This window comes from Lycorma delicatula, chromosome 10 (genome assembly GCF_047948215.1).
Source record: "Lycorma delicatula isolate Av1 chromosome 10, ASM4794821v1, whole genome shotgun sequence".
NCBI lineage: Eukaryota > Metazoa > Arthropoda > Insecta > Hemiptera > Fulgoridae > Lycorma > Lycorma delicatula.
Genome location: NC_134464.1, coordinates 113615535 through 113633144, shown reverse-complemented (window position 1 = coordinate 113633144; position 17610 = coordinate 113615535). Strand labels below are relative to the sequence as shown.

The window sequence follows — 17610 nt, the reverse complement described above, 5'->3', positions numbered from 1 at the left end:
TTCCCTGTGAACACTGAATTTCCACTTTCATTTCCTTCAGGAATTATGTTACACATTATTTAATTATTACACATTATTTAATTGTGTACTATTTTTCTTAATGTAAAATAGTTTTTCTTAATGTAAAAATTACTGAAAGAACTTACCTAGTTTACATGTAGAATTCTTTTCTAGACGGTTGTTTAAATTCGTATAAAATACTCCTAACAGACAGAATAGGTTAAACACAAATAATCAAGTAAACAAAATTTGATGCGGTTTTAAAAACGCCACAAGAGATCATAGACAAATAAATACTATTTACCCTACATGACAACGATATTCAATAATAACACTAATATTAGTTATCAGAAAGAAAATACAGAATTAGATAATATACTATGTAAGTTTTGTTTATTTTCACAAGATCACTTTATATAATGAAAGCAACTAATATTATTATAAACAAATGTAATTTTTCATCAACGTAACACATTTTGATACATCAGTTGTTTTGACGAATTCGCGGCGCGAACCAAGTGGAGGACGAGATAGATGTACTCACAGCAATTACGCTTTTTCCATTCTCTGAACGCATTTAAAAATGAATTTTTTAATTTTAATTAATTGAAATTAAATGAATTTTTTACTAATTACAATCTACCATTGCTTACAATTGGTGTATGTATAGTTATATATCATAAACATACATAATTTCAAAGCGTTATTTATGATGAAGTAACACTTGGACAAGCGATGGTTCATTCCAAAATTGCTACACCTATTTTGAAGGAAATATCTGAAAGTTACTTTACACAAATCTTAAACTTTTTTAAAGAAAAATGTTTATAAATCATACTGTGTGTATGCGTGCGCGAGTAGATAGAAAGCTTAAAATTGCTATAGAGGAATATGGTATAATATAGTAAGTACCACGATACTCCGGTTTTTCCGGATAATCGACCCTTCTGCAAATATTATTTTCAAATTAGACGGTACTTATTTTAATGGAAATACTTAATCATTATTTTAGTTAAAATACGAATAAATTAAACAATTTGTGTTTAAAAAAACCGTTTGAAAATAAAAGTATGTTGCAAAAGGGTTCTGGCTTCGAATTCCAGTCAAGCTCAATATTTTTACACCCTAAAAATTCATTTCATAATTAAAGAGAAAAAAATAACTGGATATGTTATTATAATATGGATATGTTATAATATGTTGTCAATTCAATTTAATATATTATTTAAGATAGATTATGAATATTTGTTTTAGTAGTGCATGATGACGATAAAAGTTCCTTGCGTGCTGTCTGGCCAGCATCTGGTTGCTAGACACGGTTGTTATGTAACCCTTCCTCAGTCCAACCATCTCTCGTTTTACTGTTTAGCTTCTGGAACCACCGTAAGATATTACTTCAGAGGATGATAGCCTGCCTGCATGCGTGCGAGTGTGTATGCATATATATATATAAAATAATATATATATTATTTTATTGAAATTAATATTTTTTAAGATTCATATTAGTCCTTTGTAAGTTAAATTATATTTAAATTCTATTAAAGTACAGAATATTAAGATAAGACATAGCTTACTTTAATTTTTCCATGAAAGTACTTTCAAGGATCCCGCATCCTCAGTCATGATTGAAATAATTCTGTTATTGCATATTTAACTGTAAAAATACTAAAATAATGAAAATTGCATATTAATTTATATGAGTACTGCAATATTTTACTTATTAAATTTATAACTTATTATTAAATTTTTGTTAGGTTCTTGTGTAAGACGATCAGTAATAACGTCAATTTGGAATTAAAACTTTTGTAATGATATACTGAACCATCAAAACATTTTCAGTAGTCTTTGTAACTACCAGGTGGTGCTGTTTTTCCTCTTCCATCAACTGATGTTACTGCTGGCAGTTTTCTTTTAATTAGATAAGATTGATGCATATTACAAATGTTGCCCAAAAAATCTTCATAATGTAAACTATTAGTATATTATTGATGTCACAAATCTGTTAACATTGATAACAACCTTGATATTTTAGATGTATACAAAAAACACATCTTAACACTCTTGAAAATTATGGAACATAAATATAAAATGATGTAATAAATGAAAAGACAACTCAAATCACACACACTTAACAACAGTACACCAGTCACTGAAGATAATTGATAACTGTTTAAAATAATTATATTTTTTATATGTTTTATTATATAATACACAGAAAGTTTGAAGTATTCAAATCGTACAAGGCGATAGGTTTGAAAGCTAACAAGAAATTATTGAACCCTGCAATTTCAACTGCATGGGAAGATTTTAATAAAAAAGTAACGCCAATTTTAACTAATTCAAAACCAACTACTGTTGTAAGAATTTTAGAGCTTGGTAAATATATAAATGAACTGCTCATTTCAAGAACACAAAATCCTTAGATTTTAAAAAACAAAATGTTTGTGTTTGTCTGCGTTAGTAACTTTGCGCGTATTAGTAAAAATTTGATCAGTCACTGAAGATAATTGATAACTGTTTAAAATATTTTTTTTTTGTTTTATTATACAATTCACAGAAAGTTCGAAGCATTCAGATCAAACAAGGCGATAGGTTTGAAAGCTAACAAGAAATTATTGAACCTTGAGTTTCAACTGCATGGAAGATTTTGATAAAAAAGTAACGCCAATTTTAACTAATTCAAAACTAACAGTAGTAGGAATTTTAGAGCTAGGTAAATATATAAATAGACTGCTCAACTCAAGAACACAAAATCCTTTCAGTTGGTGAAAAGAAAAAAGTTAATTTATCCAAGATTATTCAAAATTATACAAGACTTTGCATTCCTGCAACCTCTGTTCCCTGTGAAGGATTTTTTTCAAATGTGAGACAGTTAATAACTAAAAGGCGAAGTAGTCTTACTTCAAAGAATTTCAAAAAATTATATTTCTACATGAAAAAAATGTAAAATACTGTAAAGTTTATTTGAAAAGTATTAATTGATTATTTTAATTTTTACTATTAGTTTTCATTATTTTTTTTTTATAATAGAACCAAAGATTTTTAAAAACAAAATGTTTGTGTGTGTGTTGTGTAGTAATAGTAACTTTGCGTGCATTAGTAAAATCTAGTGGAAACCACAAGACTGTATGCCTGACCTTGTACCCCACTAAATTACATATACATATTTTTTTTAATGAAAAGTACACTAAATTTTATTTCATTAATAACTTCTTATATTTTTTCTTATTTTTTTTTATTGTTATTGAATTGTTATTTATTGTAATTTTTTTTTACAAACAGAGGTTTATAATTAATTATTAATAAATCAATATAGTTAAATTAAAAAAAAAAAGGAGATGTAGTCTGATTTGAACCGATGTGCCTTCCCCTTGATTCAAATATTTCATTAATTGAAATTTTGTTTGGCTCTAAGTCTGGAACCAATGAAAATAAATACCACTTATGATATATCGTTGAAAAGCTCTAAATGAGCTCTTATTAATGCAGAAAAAGTCCAAAATCCAATTTTTTTTCAGATTTTGCACTCTTTTTGGACACTTGGTTCAGTCAATTGCAATCAAAAAGGGACTTGCACAACTAGATGTTTCTAAATCCAAATGTTGTAAGTCGTAAATCCAAAATTTCTCATCATTTTTGAGTTAAGCGAGATACATACGTACGTACGTACAGACGTCATGCCGAAATTAGTAAAAATGGATTCAGAGATGGACAAAATGGATATTTCCGTTGAAATCTGAAAACCGAAATTTTTCGCTATCACAAAACTTTCTTTACTTCGTACAAGAAAGAAAAAAATAGACGGAATGAATGGCTCGCTCAAAAATAAGGTATGGTACAAACTATATTATTTTAAATTATTGATTTTGTCATATATAATTTGATATTGATGTCAGTTCAATAATTTATGTCATGTATACATATAGTGAAATTAGATTAAGATAAATTTTCTAGATATAAAATACTTTTCACGAGTTGAAATTATCTATATATATATATAATAATAATAATAATAATAATGATAATAATGATATATAAATTAATTGGCTGTCGTTTCGTTTGTAGTTAGTGATTAAACATATAAAATGTGTTTTGGGGCTTACAGATATAATTTAATTTTTTTAAGATTAATTCAGTTAAATAGCACAATTAATGAAAATATCTTATCAAGCAGTGATAAATTTGCCGAATGTTTAATAAACATTAGTAGTGGTGATGCAATAAGTTATAAGTCATGTGAAAGGATATAAAGTAAACAAAGCGAGCTAGAATTTGGTATGGTAAGAGGATCCTCACCTCAAAATAAGCATAAGAAAGGTTGCTATGAATCGAATCGAAACTGAGAAGGATTTGGTTTCCCATCGTCTATTCAGTTGATTGTTGAGAATCGTATCTCGATTATTTCGTTCAGAATAGAGAATCTAATCGAAGGAACGACTCGTTCACGAATTTCCCATAATTAGTTAACAGATACTGTATTTGTAAGATTGTGAATTTCATGGAAAAATGTTGTCTTTAGGTAGCCGTCTTGTAAATGTTTTTAAGCAATCTGCAAAGAGAGTTTTAGGTAATGAAGAAGTAAGTGTCATATACTGTAGTTCCGTTAAGGCACGTTTAATGTAAACTGGACTTTATTTCATTAAATAGTTAATTTTATCTTTTCAAGACCGATTGTTTTCTCCGTAGAAATTTTAGAAGGAAAATAAATATATATATGGCAATATTGATTATTAATTAGGTTATTCTGTATTAGATTTTTGATTTCTGCAATTTCCTACTTCTCACTTTAAGGTTAAGAGGTTATACAGCATCGGGGTTATGTTACAGGATGAGTTTTACTTGACAGCTCGGCAACTTAAATAAACAATAAGTTCCTGGGATAAAAATTTTTTAGATTTATGTTATTACCGTAACCCTTTCTTTATTTAAATTTTAAGATAAATTACTTTATAAAAGAGGATGCTTTTCCTCATTTTAACTTTGAGGCAGCCATCAAAATGTTATCATTCTTAAATCTAATTTTGCCTAACAGTTTCCGATTTTCCAAAATAGATTGATCCCAGAAGAGCGAGAAACCACAGTGTTCAAGTTTTTTAATTAATAAAATTGTATGCTCTACCAAATTGAAAGCTTTGCTCAGGCAGTAAAAACAAATTCCCAGGGTTAAATCAATATTGTAAATACCACTTAATATCAGAAAATGCTAACTAAAAATCTTGCTTTGTAAGAAAAATATAGATTTCAGAAAATAAAGCAATCTTACCTAACCAATTGCGATTAATTTGTTCTTCAAAAAATCGTACTACTTTGTGATATCAAAGCACCCTGCCTGTGGATTTCATAAATTTTGAAATTTTACATCACAACAATAAATCATCTAATTCATTTTCAACCAATTGGAAATCCCATTGATGGTCTTACTGGATCTATTCATGTTCTTCCTAACCTATGAAAATGAAATTATGGTGTATATCTGGCAAGCCAAACAGTATCTGTAACCAACCTGCATAGTGTAACATGGCAAGTACAAGGTGATTACTGTTTTGTATATAATCTTAAGACTAGATATAGTAAGTGTTTGAGGTATGGTTGGAGCTGTTCTCTAGGTCACCATCTCCCTTTATTCTTCTAATGAGTTATAGATTGATGCAAAGATAATGGATAAAATGTAAATTGTCTGAAAAATAATTAAAACGATTGTGTATTATACTATTTAAAATTTAAATATTAAAAATGCATTTCATGTAATGTCTCACATTTAGTATTATAAATCACCATTAATATACTTCATTAACTATTAATTTATCGCTTTTAAAATGACAAAACTGAACAATTTGCTTAGAAACACAAAAATTTCTTCAAGTAAAAAAATGCTGCACAGTTAAAAATTTACTCAAAAACATTTTATTAAAAATGAATATTTTTCTTTGTATATTTTTTGTTAATTAATTTGTCTTCTGAATTTGTATATGGGAATGTTGACTGTACATTTTTGTAATTCATTTCTCTATTTCAATCTATTATTTTTGGGTTGCCTATTCAAAACATTTGGTATCAAAGTTTTTTTTTATGATATGCTGCTAAATTTAACCTTATTATTTGTTACTGTTCCTAGAATATTCTGAACAGTGGGATACAACTATTTTACATAAGTTTTGGGGTTTTTTATTTTATATTCATTTTTAATTCTGTAGTGTAAATAACATAAATATAAAAAAACTATCTGCAGTAAAATATCAATGCAGAATCAAGAAAAAATCCATTACCCAATACAAAGTAAATATTAAATTAAATTTGTATGTAGCAAAATAGAATTTTATATATATTTATATATATACCGACAATTTCCTACAGATGGAGAGGTCAACAAGGGTCACTTGTCAGTCACAAAGATCTCCTACCTTAATGATGGATTTCTTTTTTTGGGAGGGTTATTAGAGATAAAGTATTTTCAAGAAAACAATGAACTGCTGACGATATGATTCAGTTATTAAAGAAGCACACCAAGAAATGAATGAAAACAAAGTATGCTCAATGTAAAATCTTGACTACAGTAGTATGTGAATGCAAAAAGCAATCAACTTGAATACTAAAGATATTGTTTTTAATTGCATGTTTTATGCGATCCTTATTATTACTTAATAAAATAGAATTTTCTTTTTTTATATATATAGCAAAATAGAATTTTATATATATATGTAAAATATACATATACATACTGGTGGGGGAAGAGGCAAAAGTAAATGTGTGTGAAAGGTGTAAATAAAAAATATAAGTTTTATTAAGTAAAAGAAGAAGAAAATTCTATTTTTTCAAATGGTTTGGCAATTTATTAAAAATGGGTATGGTAGCATAATAAAGCCCTGTCTTACAAGCCAAAGTATTGTGTTGATTTTACAAAAACTGTTCCATTGTCATTGTTTAAAAGACAATGGAACTGTGGATAGTGTAATTTTTTAAGAAGAAGCAACTATTCTGTTTTGCAAAGATTGCACATTCATAAATATAAACACAAGGGTATGTTGTTAATACGTTTAATTTTGTAAATATAGGTTAACATGATTATGTAGGCGTAATAAATAATGATGACAAGCTTAGCATTTTATTATGGTGCTTCAGAGCAAAACAGTACAGCTTGATTTTGTTACAATGAAATCATATTGATCATCTCATGAGAACTTGTTATATAATAAAACACCCAGAAATTTTGGTTTGTGGGCAACAGAAATACTGTTGTTTTCATTAATGGAATTCTATCCACATGATGAATGGTGTTACATCTGCCTGGGAATTAGGTTTCCTAATTCCCAGGAATATATATTGTTCTTATAAAATATATTTTTTAGACTCTGTTATAGAGTTCAATTTTAATACTACAGTTTCTTAATAATAATAAGTGTTAGTTATATTAACCAAATATAAAGATTGATATTACTATGATTAAAATTTCTTTTTGGTGAGTTATTAATTTAAATTCATTTATTAGTTTTTTTTCTATTATTTTTATTATTATATTTATTCGAGATTTTTTGGTTCAGTATCATTTTGGTAGAATTATTGTTGTTATTATTATAATTATTCAATTTCTTTGTAAAAGTTTAGTTATTGGATCAAATGTTGAGAATAGTCTAGTTATCATTTTCAGTTAATATTAAATTTTATTTTTTTTTTTTTTTATTTTTTTTATTTGTATTTAGGTTAGTTATAAAGAATAATTTTGTTATGTTTATTATGATTGTGGCTGTTGTTATTATTAATATGATGTTTCATATAATAGGAGATATTTGTGGAATCAAGATGCACATAAAATGTATTTTTTATTTGACAGTTAAATGTTTTTTTTTAAACTAGCTTCTTTCATTAAGAGTATTCGATGTTTACTATATTTTGGTTTAAGAGACCATTACTTTCTTTCAGTAACTTAATGTTTATTAATTTTATGTTTTTATTCATTTAATGAATGATTTTATATTAATTCTTTCTATAGTGATTGGTATAAATCTGTGATTTATTCCACAGATTTCTGAGCATTGTCCAAAAAATACTCCTGGGTTTTTAGTTATTAGGCTGATTTGGTTAAGTCGTCCTGGGATTGCGTCTATTTTTACTCATATTGATGGAATTGTTCAAGAGTGGATTACGTCAGATGATGATACAATTATTCGAATTTGTGTTGAGAATGGGATAATTATTCGGTTATCTACTTCAATTAGTCGAAATGATGATAAGTCATTTTGTGGTTTTATATATGATTCAAATTCTATTTTTTTAGAGTCTGAATATTCATAAGATCAGTATCATTGATGTCCAATTGTTTTAATAGTAATTGATGGTTTAATTACTTCTTCTATTAGGTATAAGGTTTTAATTGATGGAATAGCAATAAAAATTAAAATAATTGCTGGTATTGTTGTTCAGATTGTTTCTATTATTTGATTTTCTGTTAATATATTATTTGATAATTTATTTTTTGTTATTGTTGCTATTATAATTGTTACTGTTACTGTAATAGATAATAGAATTATTATAGTGTGATCATGGAAATTTAATAGTTGTTCTATAATTGGTCTGGCTCTATTTATTATGTTAAATTTTATTCATGATGATATTTCTAAGGAAATTTTTTTAATTTATTAATGAATTTTAAGTTCATGGCAATTTTCTGCCACTCTTAGAATGGCTTAGAATACTAGTGGTAGTTCATTAAAAGAGTGTTCAGGGGGTGGTGTAATTGAAAATCATTCAATTGAGGATGATTTATTGTTTTTAAAGATTGTAATTCGTTTAAATGCTATGGCTTCTCATATGATGAATATGAATATTATAATTCTGATTATTGAAATTAATGATCCCATTGATGAAATTGTGTTTCATGTCATGTAATTGTCTGGGTAATCTGAATATCGTCGTGGTATTCCCGCTAGGTCTAAAAAGTGTTGTGGGAAGAATGTTAGGTTTACTCCTAAAAATATGGTTGAAAATTGAATTTTTAATCATTTTTTATTTATTCTTATACCTGTTATTAGTGGAAATCAGTGAATGATTCTTGCTATAATGGCGAATACTGCTCCTATTGATAATACGTAATGAAAATAGGCTACAACATAGTATGTATCGTGTAAAATTACATCAATTGAAGAGTTGGCTAGAATTACTCCTGTTAATCCTCCAATAGTGAATAGGAATACGAATCCTATAGATCAAATTATTTGGGGTGATTTTTTTTTTTGTTATTCCTTGTTTAGTGGCCATTCATCTAAAGATTTTAATTCCTGTTGGTACTGCAATAATTATAGTTGCAGAGGTAAAGTATGCTCGTGTGTCAATATCTATACCTACAGTAAATATGTGGTGTGCTCATACAATAAATCCTAAAATACCAATTGCTAATATTGCATAAATTATTCCTAGATGACCAAATGTTATTATTTTTCCTCTTTCGTTTGTAATAATATGTGAGATTAATCTGAATCCTGGTAAAATTAAAATATATACTTCTGGATGTCCAAAGAATCAGAATAAGTGTTGATACAAAATTGGGTCTCCCCCTCCTGTGGGGTCAAAAAATGAAGTATTAAAGTTTCGATCTGTTAATAGTATTGTGATTGGTCCAGCTAATACTGGTAATGATACTAGTAGTAAAACTGCTGTAATTAGGACTGATCAACAGAAAAGGGGTATTTTTTCTATAGTTATTCCTTTTGGTCGTATATTTATTGTTGTTGAAATAAAATTAATTGCTCCTATGATTGATCTTAATCCTACAATGTGAAGAGAAAAAATAGTTAGGTCTACTGAAGGTCCTGAATGTGCAATTTGGGCTGAGAGAGGGGGGTAAACAGTTCATCCTGTTCCTGATCCTGACCCTACGATTGATCTTGCAATTAAAAGTGAGATTGATGGTGGTAGTAATCAAAATCTTATGTTATTTATTCGTGGGAATGCCATGTCTGGTGCAACAATTATTATAGGAACTAGTCAGTTTCCAAATCCTCCAATTATAATTGGTATAACCATAAAGAAAATAATAATGAATGCATGTGATGTTACGATGGTATTATAGATTTGGTCATTTTTAATTATTGATGCTGGTTGTATTAGTTCTAATCGGATAATTATTCTTCTTATTGTTCCAAGTAGTCTAGCTCAGAGCCCAAAAATAAAATAAAGAGTTCCGATATCTTTATGATTTGTTGAAAATATTCATTTATTCATGAAGAATGGGATGGCTGATTTAGGTGATAGATTGTAAATTTATTTAAGGTTTTAAACCTCTCATTATTTGTCTTGTATTCAATTATGATTCTATATTGCAAATATAGAGGTGCATTACTTGCTAAGGCTTATTTATAATAATAATTTTAACTTTGAAGGTTAATAGTTTTTTTAACTTAAATCCTTCTTTTAGTTTAATTTAAAAATTATTATTATTGAAATTCCTATTAAATTTAAGATAATCGGGATAATTGATTCTTTTTTTTTTATTTTTTATTTATTTGATTTGGTTATTGTAGGGATTATTATGTTTAAGTATATGAATGTTGATATAATTGATGAAATTAGTATAATTAATGGAATTGTTGGTGCTATACAAATTGTTGATTTTATAATTATTCATTTTATTAAAAATCCTGTAGTTGGAGGTATACCTCTTATTGATAATGATGAAATTATTAGGGATGTTTTTGTTAAATTTGTTTGAGTATTGATTTGGTTTAAAAAATTGATATTATTTTTTTGAACGTGTTTATTATAGTTAAGTTGATTATGGTGTATATAATTAATAGAAGAATAAATTGTCGTTTTGAAATTATTAATGAAAAGATTATTACTGGTGAATTTGAGATTGATGAGTATGCTATTAATTTTTTTAGTGATGTTTGTTTTATTCCTGAGATTGGTGCCATAATTATTGATATTATTATTAGTTTAATTCTGGTTATTTGGGTTGCAATAATTGTGGGAATGATTTTTTGTATAGTTATCATTATTATACATATTTCTCATCTTATTATTTGTATAATTCTTGGTACTCATAGGTGAAATGGGATTATACCTATTTTTATTAAAATTCTCATTATTATTAAAATTCTTTCATTAATGGGGCAGTTAATGATAGCATTAGTAATTATTGAGGTTATTATAATTGATGAGGATATTCTTTGAATAATTAAATATTTTATAGATTGTTCATTTATTTTATTTCTTTTTTTTAAAAGGGGTAGAAAAGAAATTAAATTAATTTCTATAGATATTCATGAGAATATTATTCTGTTGGAGGATATTGTTATGATAATTCTTATGGTTATTGTTGTGATAAATATTGTTTTTGATAAATTTATTTTAATTAAAAAGAGAATTTATTCATCGATGGGGTATGAACCCATAAGCTTAATTTAGCTTATCTTTTTGTAAAAGGATGTGTGATGCATTAAGAATTTTGATTTCTTCAGTTTCAGTTTAATTCTGGATTTTACAATTTAGCATGAGTGAGGTTTCACTTAATTTACTTCATCAAAGTAATCCTTTAATCAGGCATCTTGCTTGAGTATAAAAATCCATTGTTTTTTTCCTTTTTCTTTTTTAATATCATTTTTTTTTATACGGTACATTATTTGCTTATTTGGTTTTTTTGCAATTTTTGATTTTTGAGTTTAATTTTTCAACAAAAATTACCCTTAAATCATTCTTTTGAAAATTTTTAAATTTATCATTAAAATACTTCTCCTTCGCTTTTCGTATTTCAATATTAATTTTATTTCTATATAATATGTAATCTTTTCGAATTTCCAGGTTAGCTGGTGCTTTTTTCCATTTTTTGAACAGTTTGTCTCTATACTTTATTTTATTTAGAATGTCATCCGTCATCCATAGTTTTTTTCTACTTTGAATTTTAATCCTATCAGTATTTTTAATCCTATCAGAATTAATTATATCAACGAATTTCTCATATGCAGATGGATTATTATCCATCTTATTACCTAAGGTGTCATAATTTATGCTATCTAACTTATATCTAAATAAGGCATTATCTAAGTAAAATGAACCAAGACTGTCATCCATCGATCGTCGGGATGAATTCTTGTACAACAGATCTGCTATTGTCACATAGCGATCAGAAATTTTAGTTTCAATTACTCCAGAAAAAACGTATCAGGAAAGCCTCTAATAAAAATGTGATCTATACAAGATCTAACAATTACCCCATCTCTTATTTCCTCCCTCGTTATATCAGATATGCAACACATGAATCCCGTTGTATGTAATAAGGTTTGATAGTAACTAACTACAGTATTTTCCTTAGTAAGATCAATGTTCATATCTCCGATTAAGACCGCATTATTATTATTACAATTATGAAGAATATTTTCAAGATCATGTAAAAATTCATGAACATTTAAATCTGGCGGTCTGTAAAAGCATATTATCGTAAAATCATCGGTCTTAACGCCCAATTTCACTGAAACCTGAATGCATAATAGTTCACAACTTGAGACAGTCAAATGCAACATTATTCTTTCAGCACTGAGTGTGCTACGACAAAGAATTAAAATACCACCACCAGACCTAATATTCCGGACACAGTGATAGGAGTCATAGCCATTAATCTGATAAAAATTAATTAAACTTATTTCATTATCGTAATGTTTATTTCCGTGAGAACTATCAAATCTACGTTACTATTACCTAGGTGAATCAAGAATTCATCCCGATGACCGCGAATAGTCCTAATATTTAAATGAAGTATACTCAGTTTCGATAAACAAGAGTAATCTTGCGAAAATTCGTCTAGGTTCGAGTAGTAATTATCAATAGCCAAAAACCGGCCATTAAAAATATTATTTTCATTAATGCTTTCCATTTCAATAGGGATTCGAAAATATGTCTAAAACGCACAGATTACATAAGCTATACAGATTATAAGATTATACAATTTGTAAACATAATAAAAACATTTTATTTAGAAACATATAAATTTTATTTGTAAAGACTAATTTAATACTAATCGTTGTTATGACTAATGTCTTATCTACGCAAAAACACAGCATAACCGTTTTTGTTAAAGGGGTTAAAGGTTAATCGGGCAATAAATAATTAACTAGGAAGTCAAATTTATTCCACACTCTAAAAGTACTATATACGGAGGTAAGGAAAGTACGGTTAATATGTTAATATTAATTTTAGTATAAAATTAATATTTTAGATAATTTAAAAATCTTTGGTCTTAAGTCGTCAGTCGGACACCAATCCGTTACACACTTTCCGGTACCCAAGCCGAGAATCGACCCTCGGATCTTCGATTTTATATCGACAAGTACGCCTTTGCCATCGATGAGATGATAAATTAAATTCATTTTTAGTTTTACTGATTTCAATTTCCAAGCAATATTTTTAGTTTATAAAATAATATTGAGTTTCTAACCTAGAAAAATAATTTATTAAAAAATGTCACATTCATGCCTCTACATTTTTATAATTTAATTGTACGATTGACTACAAAAATTATTTTTTTTAGATATTTTAATTTATTTTCACTTTTTATTTAAAAAGGTACTACTAAAAAAAATAACAAATCTACCTTAATGAAACTAGACTATTTTCATGTAACCCAATACAATACTTAAAACGTAGAGAAGCAGCGGTACATTTTTATTCGTCTGTTACTACTGGAGCAAATGTCAAACCTCTTTTGCACATTTCCTTGATTTTTTCTTTCATTCATAAAATAATTTATGAGTAAAAAATGTAAAGAAAAGTCTATGCTGGAATTGCTCATAAAAATAACATGCATTTTACAAGTAATTCATTGTAATTTTACATACTTAAAATGTATAATCTTTAATCGAACTCTCTAGTTCGATTTTTTCTACAAAATTGTTGTTCATTTTATGAAAAAAAAAAGATTAAAATATATCATTTGTTATTAATTTTGTAAAAGTGCTGTTTAAGAAAGAAATAATCTTTTGGTAGAATAACTCAACAGGCCTAATTACTATACATTCGACACAGACTGGAGACTGTATATAACACATCGTTTCCTGAAGAAAGAGGACATTAATTAGTTGCATTTTTTCTTATGATTGTGATAAATTTTAACCGTCTGTGGCATAGATGGCACTAATAAGAACTTCTGTCTCTCTCTGATAGTAATGGTGCATATATAACCTTACCTGTTGTGAAAGAAATGAAAATATCATTTGTACTACTGAACACCATTTCCATTTCAGTAAGTTAGTACATTGTTAGGCAAAAACGTGTTCTATTTAGCTAAATGAAGTGTGTAACGGAAAACGGCTTCATTCCTCACTCGTTAGCAATTAGGTAGACGTAAATTAATAACAAAGCCTTTTCGGACATGAGTTTGTATTAACTTTTTTCCCTATCTTAAGCTCTAGAATCAGTTTCCAAATTATGTACTTTTCCTCCTGAATCATTCTGTATACAGAATGATTTTATATATATATACATAGAGAGAAAGATTACATTTTATAAAATTATTATTTTTTTAATATTTTCCATAATTTATTATAAGATATTTTCTCAATTAAAAGTTGTAATAACATTAACATTACAAATTCGATGCGGTGATGAACGTTTAAAAAAATGTAGATGGGATTACTCTCCCTTCAAAGTGAGAAATAATTTTTGTTACTTTATGAAATAATTTTATTTCATAGAATCAGTGGATAGTACATAAAAAATATAATAAAAATTAGAATTAAGTTTGATTTGGTATATTTATTTCTTTAATTGTTTTCTTATAATATTTAAGAGAATTATAAGGAATAAATATGCCGGAGGTTGGACATTTTTCAGTCTTCTTGAGAAGTTAGGTCTTATAAATAAATTATTTCTACAATACCTCTTCTTCGGTAAGAAATTAATGATTTCTCTTTTCTATCAACACCAACACACACACACCCGCGCGCGCAACACTCCCCCTCACACGATTTCTCTCACTCATTCACTCCCCCTCACTCACTCACACGCGCGCGCGCGGTTAGAAAATTCTCGCGCCCTCTGAGGAACTTCTTCGCTACTAACTCGTGCCTTTCACGCTGCAATGTAAATCATATTTTAATAACTAATTACACGAGTCTATTATAATATAATTTATATTAAATTATAAATGCCGATCGTATGTGAGATTCAAACTCGGGAACTTTCGGACGAAATGCAGTTATTCGACGTCGACAAACGGTTTACTTGATGCGTGTTCATCAAGTATAACGTTATATATTTTGTTCTTATAAATATAAAAGAATTATACAAATGTGGGTTGTTTATTACATCTAAGGCAACATTATTTCATTTATCTGGCCGTTTGTTATTTTTATTATTATAAACTTAAATATAATCCGAGTTAATTAAACGTTTTGAGTAACTGTTTTATTCTTAAACGCAATTTTATTTTATAAATAAGTTTATAACATTCTATCATATTAAAAACTAAGACTGTTGTGAGACTAGTAAGTGCGTAATAATCTGTATAAATAGGCACATTGACAAGATGTCTACATCTTGTTAATTTTTTCTTTAAACCATAAGACTTCGCAACTGTTAATATACGTTTGGATTTATACTTTTTATGACTAACTGTTATTTATAAAGTAACATCGATCAGTCATATAGTTGTTAGTACGTCGGCTTCTAAATCTGCCGGTCTCGGGTTTGATTCTGGGTAATAATTTGGCTTTTTTAAATATCTCATATTTAATTTAAATTAAAATAACAAGAATAAAAATATATTTCGCTAAGCTAAAAATAATCATTTTTGCCAAACAATTCATTAAATTCCCATAATTCCTGCTAATGAGTTAACCTTTTGTAATTAATCACATTATTTGTGTACTATTTTGCTTATTACAAAATATTTTATTGAAAGAACTTACCTAATTTACATGTAGAATTCTTCTCTAAATGGTCGTTTATATTCGTGTAAAACACTACTATATATACTGAAAACAAATAACGTATAAGTAAACAAAATTTGATACGGTTTTAAAAACACCATTAGATCGGAAAGAAATAAATATCATTTATTGTACATGACAACGTTAATCGTTCGTTAATACTACTTATATTAGATTAATAAGTTATCAGAAAGAAAATATTAGATAATATTACAATCTAAGTTTTCTTTATTTTTACTACATCGCTGTATATTATGGAAGCAGCTAATAAATAATATAAACAAATATAATTTTTCATGAACGTAATAAATATTTTGACACACGCAGTTGTTTTGACTAATTGTAGCCGAACCAAGTTGAAGGACGAAATAGTCGGATACAGTCACAGCAATTACGCTTCCTGATCAATTCTATCTGTACACTCCCTTTTACATACACCAACACGTACAAGTTACCGCAGTTAGTAAATTTTTTTCTCCGCTCTATCCGTAGTTCAGACCCATCTTTTTATTTTATTCTGTTAGGTTTTTTTTACTATTATTTTCTTATTAATCTGCATAATTAATTTTAATTTTCTAATTAATGTTTTTTTAATATAATATATTTAAAAATGTATTTTTTAAATGTAATTAATAATTTTTTCACAAAAAAAAAAAACAAACGGATTGATTTCTTACAGACATTCGATTTGGTTTGCTTTAATTCTTATTTTCAATTAGAATCGCATTATCTTAGGTGAATTTCAATGGTTTTCTGAGAAAAAGAAATTTTGACTATAAAAAAGTAATCGGGTTTATTTAACTATGTTACTTTCCAACCTGTTAACTGCCATCTGTGATCGGAATTAAGTAACGTTTAATGATTTTACAGTCTAGGAACTCTTTATAACCGTATTTAAAAATATATAAAGTTTCATATCATTAGTAAATATCCTCGATGAATCGGGAGCTAAATTAGACGGTTCTGAAACCTCTTCAAGGTTTGTTATTTCAAAAACAAAACGTTAAATTTTTCAACGAATAAAACCTATCTATATTTAATTTATTCTGTAGTAAAAAGATTACGTACATATGACAATCTGCCATCGTTTAAAACACACACATACACACACACACACACACACACACACACACACACACAAGATTTTATTAACCTCCCTTTAGAGACTATTGAGTGCGATATTAAACTCGAAAATCGTCTTTTTCCTTTCCTTATTTATACAAAATAAACAAACTACGTATCATATAAAATAGATTATGAATATTTGTTTTAATAATGCGTATTAAGATCACAAGTTCCTTCCCGCGCTGTCTGGCCAGCGCCCGTTGTTGAACACAGTTATGTAATATTACTCACTCCAGCCGACTACAAAGGTTCAAGGTTAACAGTCTGACGCGCTTTAATAAATAAATCCCTTACGCGATAGAGAATTGAGTTATCTTATAAAACAATTAAATTAAATGAAGTCAAAAATATAAAATAAGACACGCAACTTTTCGCTTTACGTTTGCTGGTTTTTATTTAAACCGTTTGATGGTTTTTATTTATTTATTGATTTTTGAATTTGTTGTCGCCTTAAGAATTATTTTTATGTGCAGATTAAGAATAAAATATAAAAAACCGCTAATTGAAAGAGCGGAACCCAGTATCTTCAGTTTTTTTTAATCTGGTTAGCATGTAGATTTGTAAGTTACGT

General features: G+C 27.5%; 1 long non-coding RNA gene and 2 pseudogenes across 3 annotated transcripts; all 3 read right to left on the bottom strand.

Annotated features, from left to right (window-relative positions):
• Positions 1-146: 146 nt before the first annotated feature.
• LOC142331529 (uncharacterized) lies at positions 147-16406 on the bottom strand. 3 transcript variants are annotated; one of them, XR_012758024.1, is made up of 3 exons: positions 15894-16406; positions 5264-5446; positions 147-203 (listed from the first exon to the last, which is right to left on the bottom strand). It is a non-coding gene; the product is annotated as an uncharacterized LOC142331529 (long non-coding RNA). The 3 variants fall into 3 exon arrangements; XR_012758025.1 differs by lacking the exon at positions 147-203 and adding an exon at positions 1516-1654; XR_012758023.1 differs by lacking the exon at positions 147-203 and adding an exon at positions 1607-1665.
• LOC142331423 (cytochrome c oxidase subunit 2-like) lies at positions 6847-8591 on the bottom strand (annotated as a pseudogene).
• Positions 8682-10215, bottom strand: LOC142331632 (cytochrome c oxidase subunit 1-like; annotated as a pseudogene).
• Positions 16407-17610: the final 1204 nt, after the last annotated feature.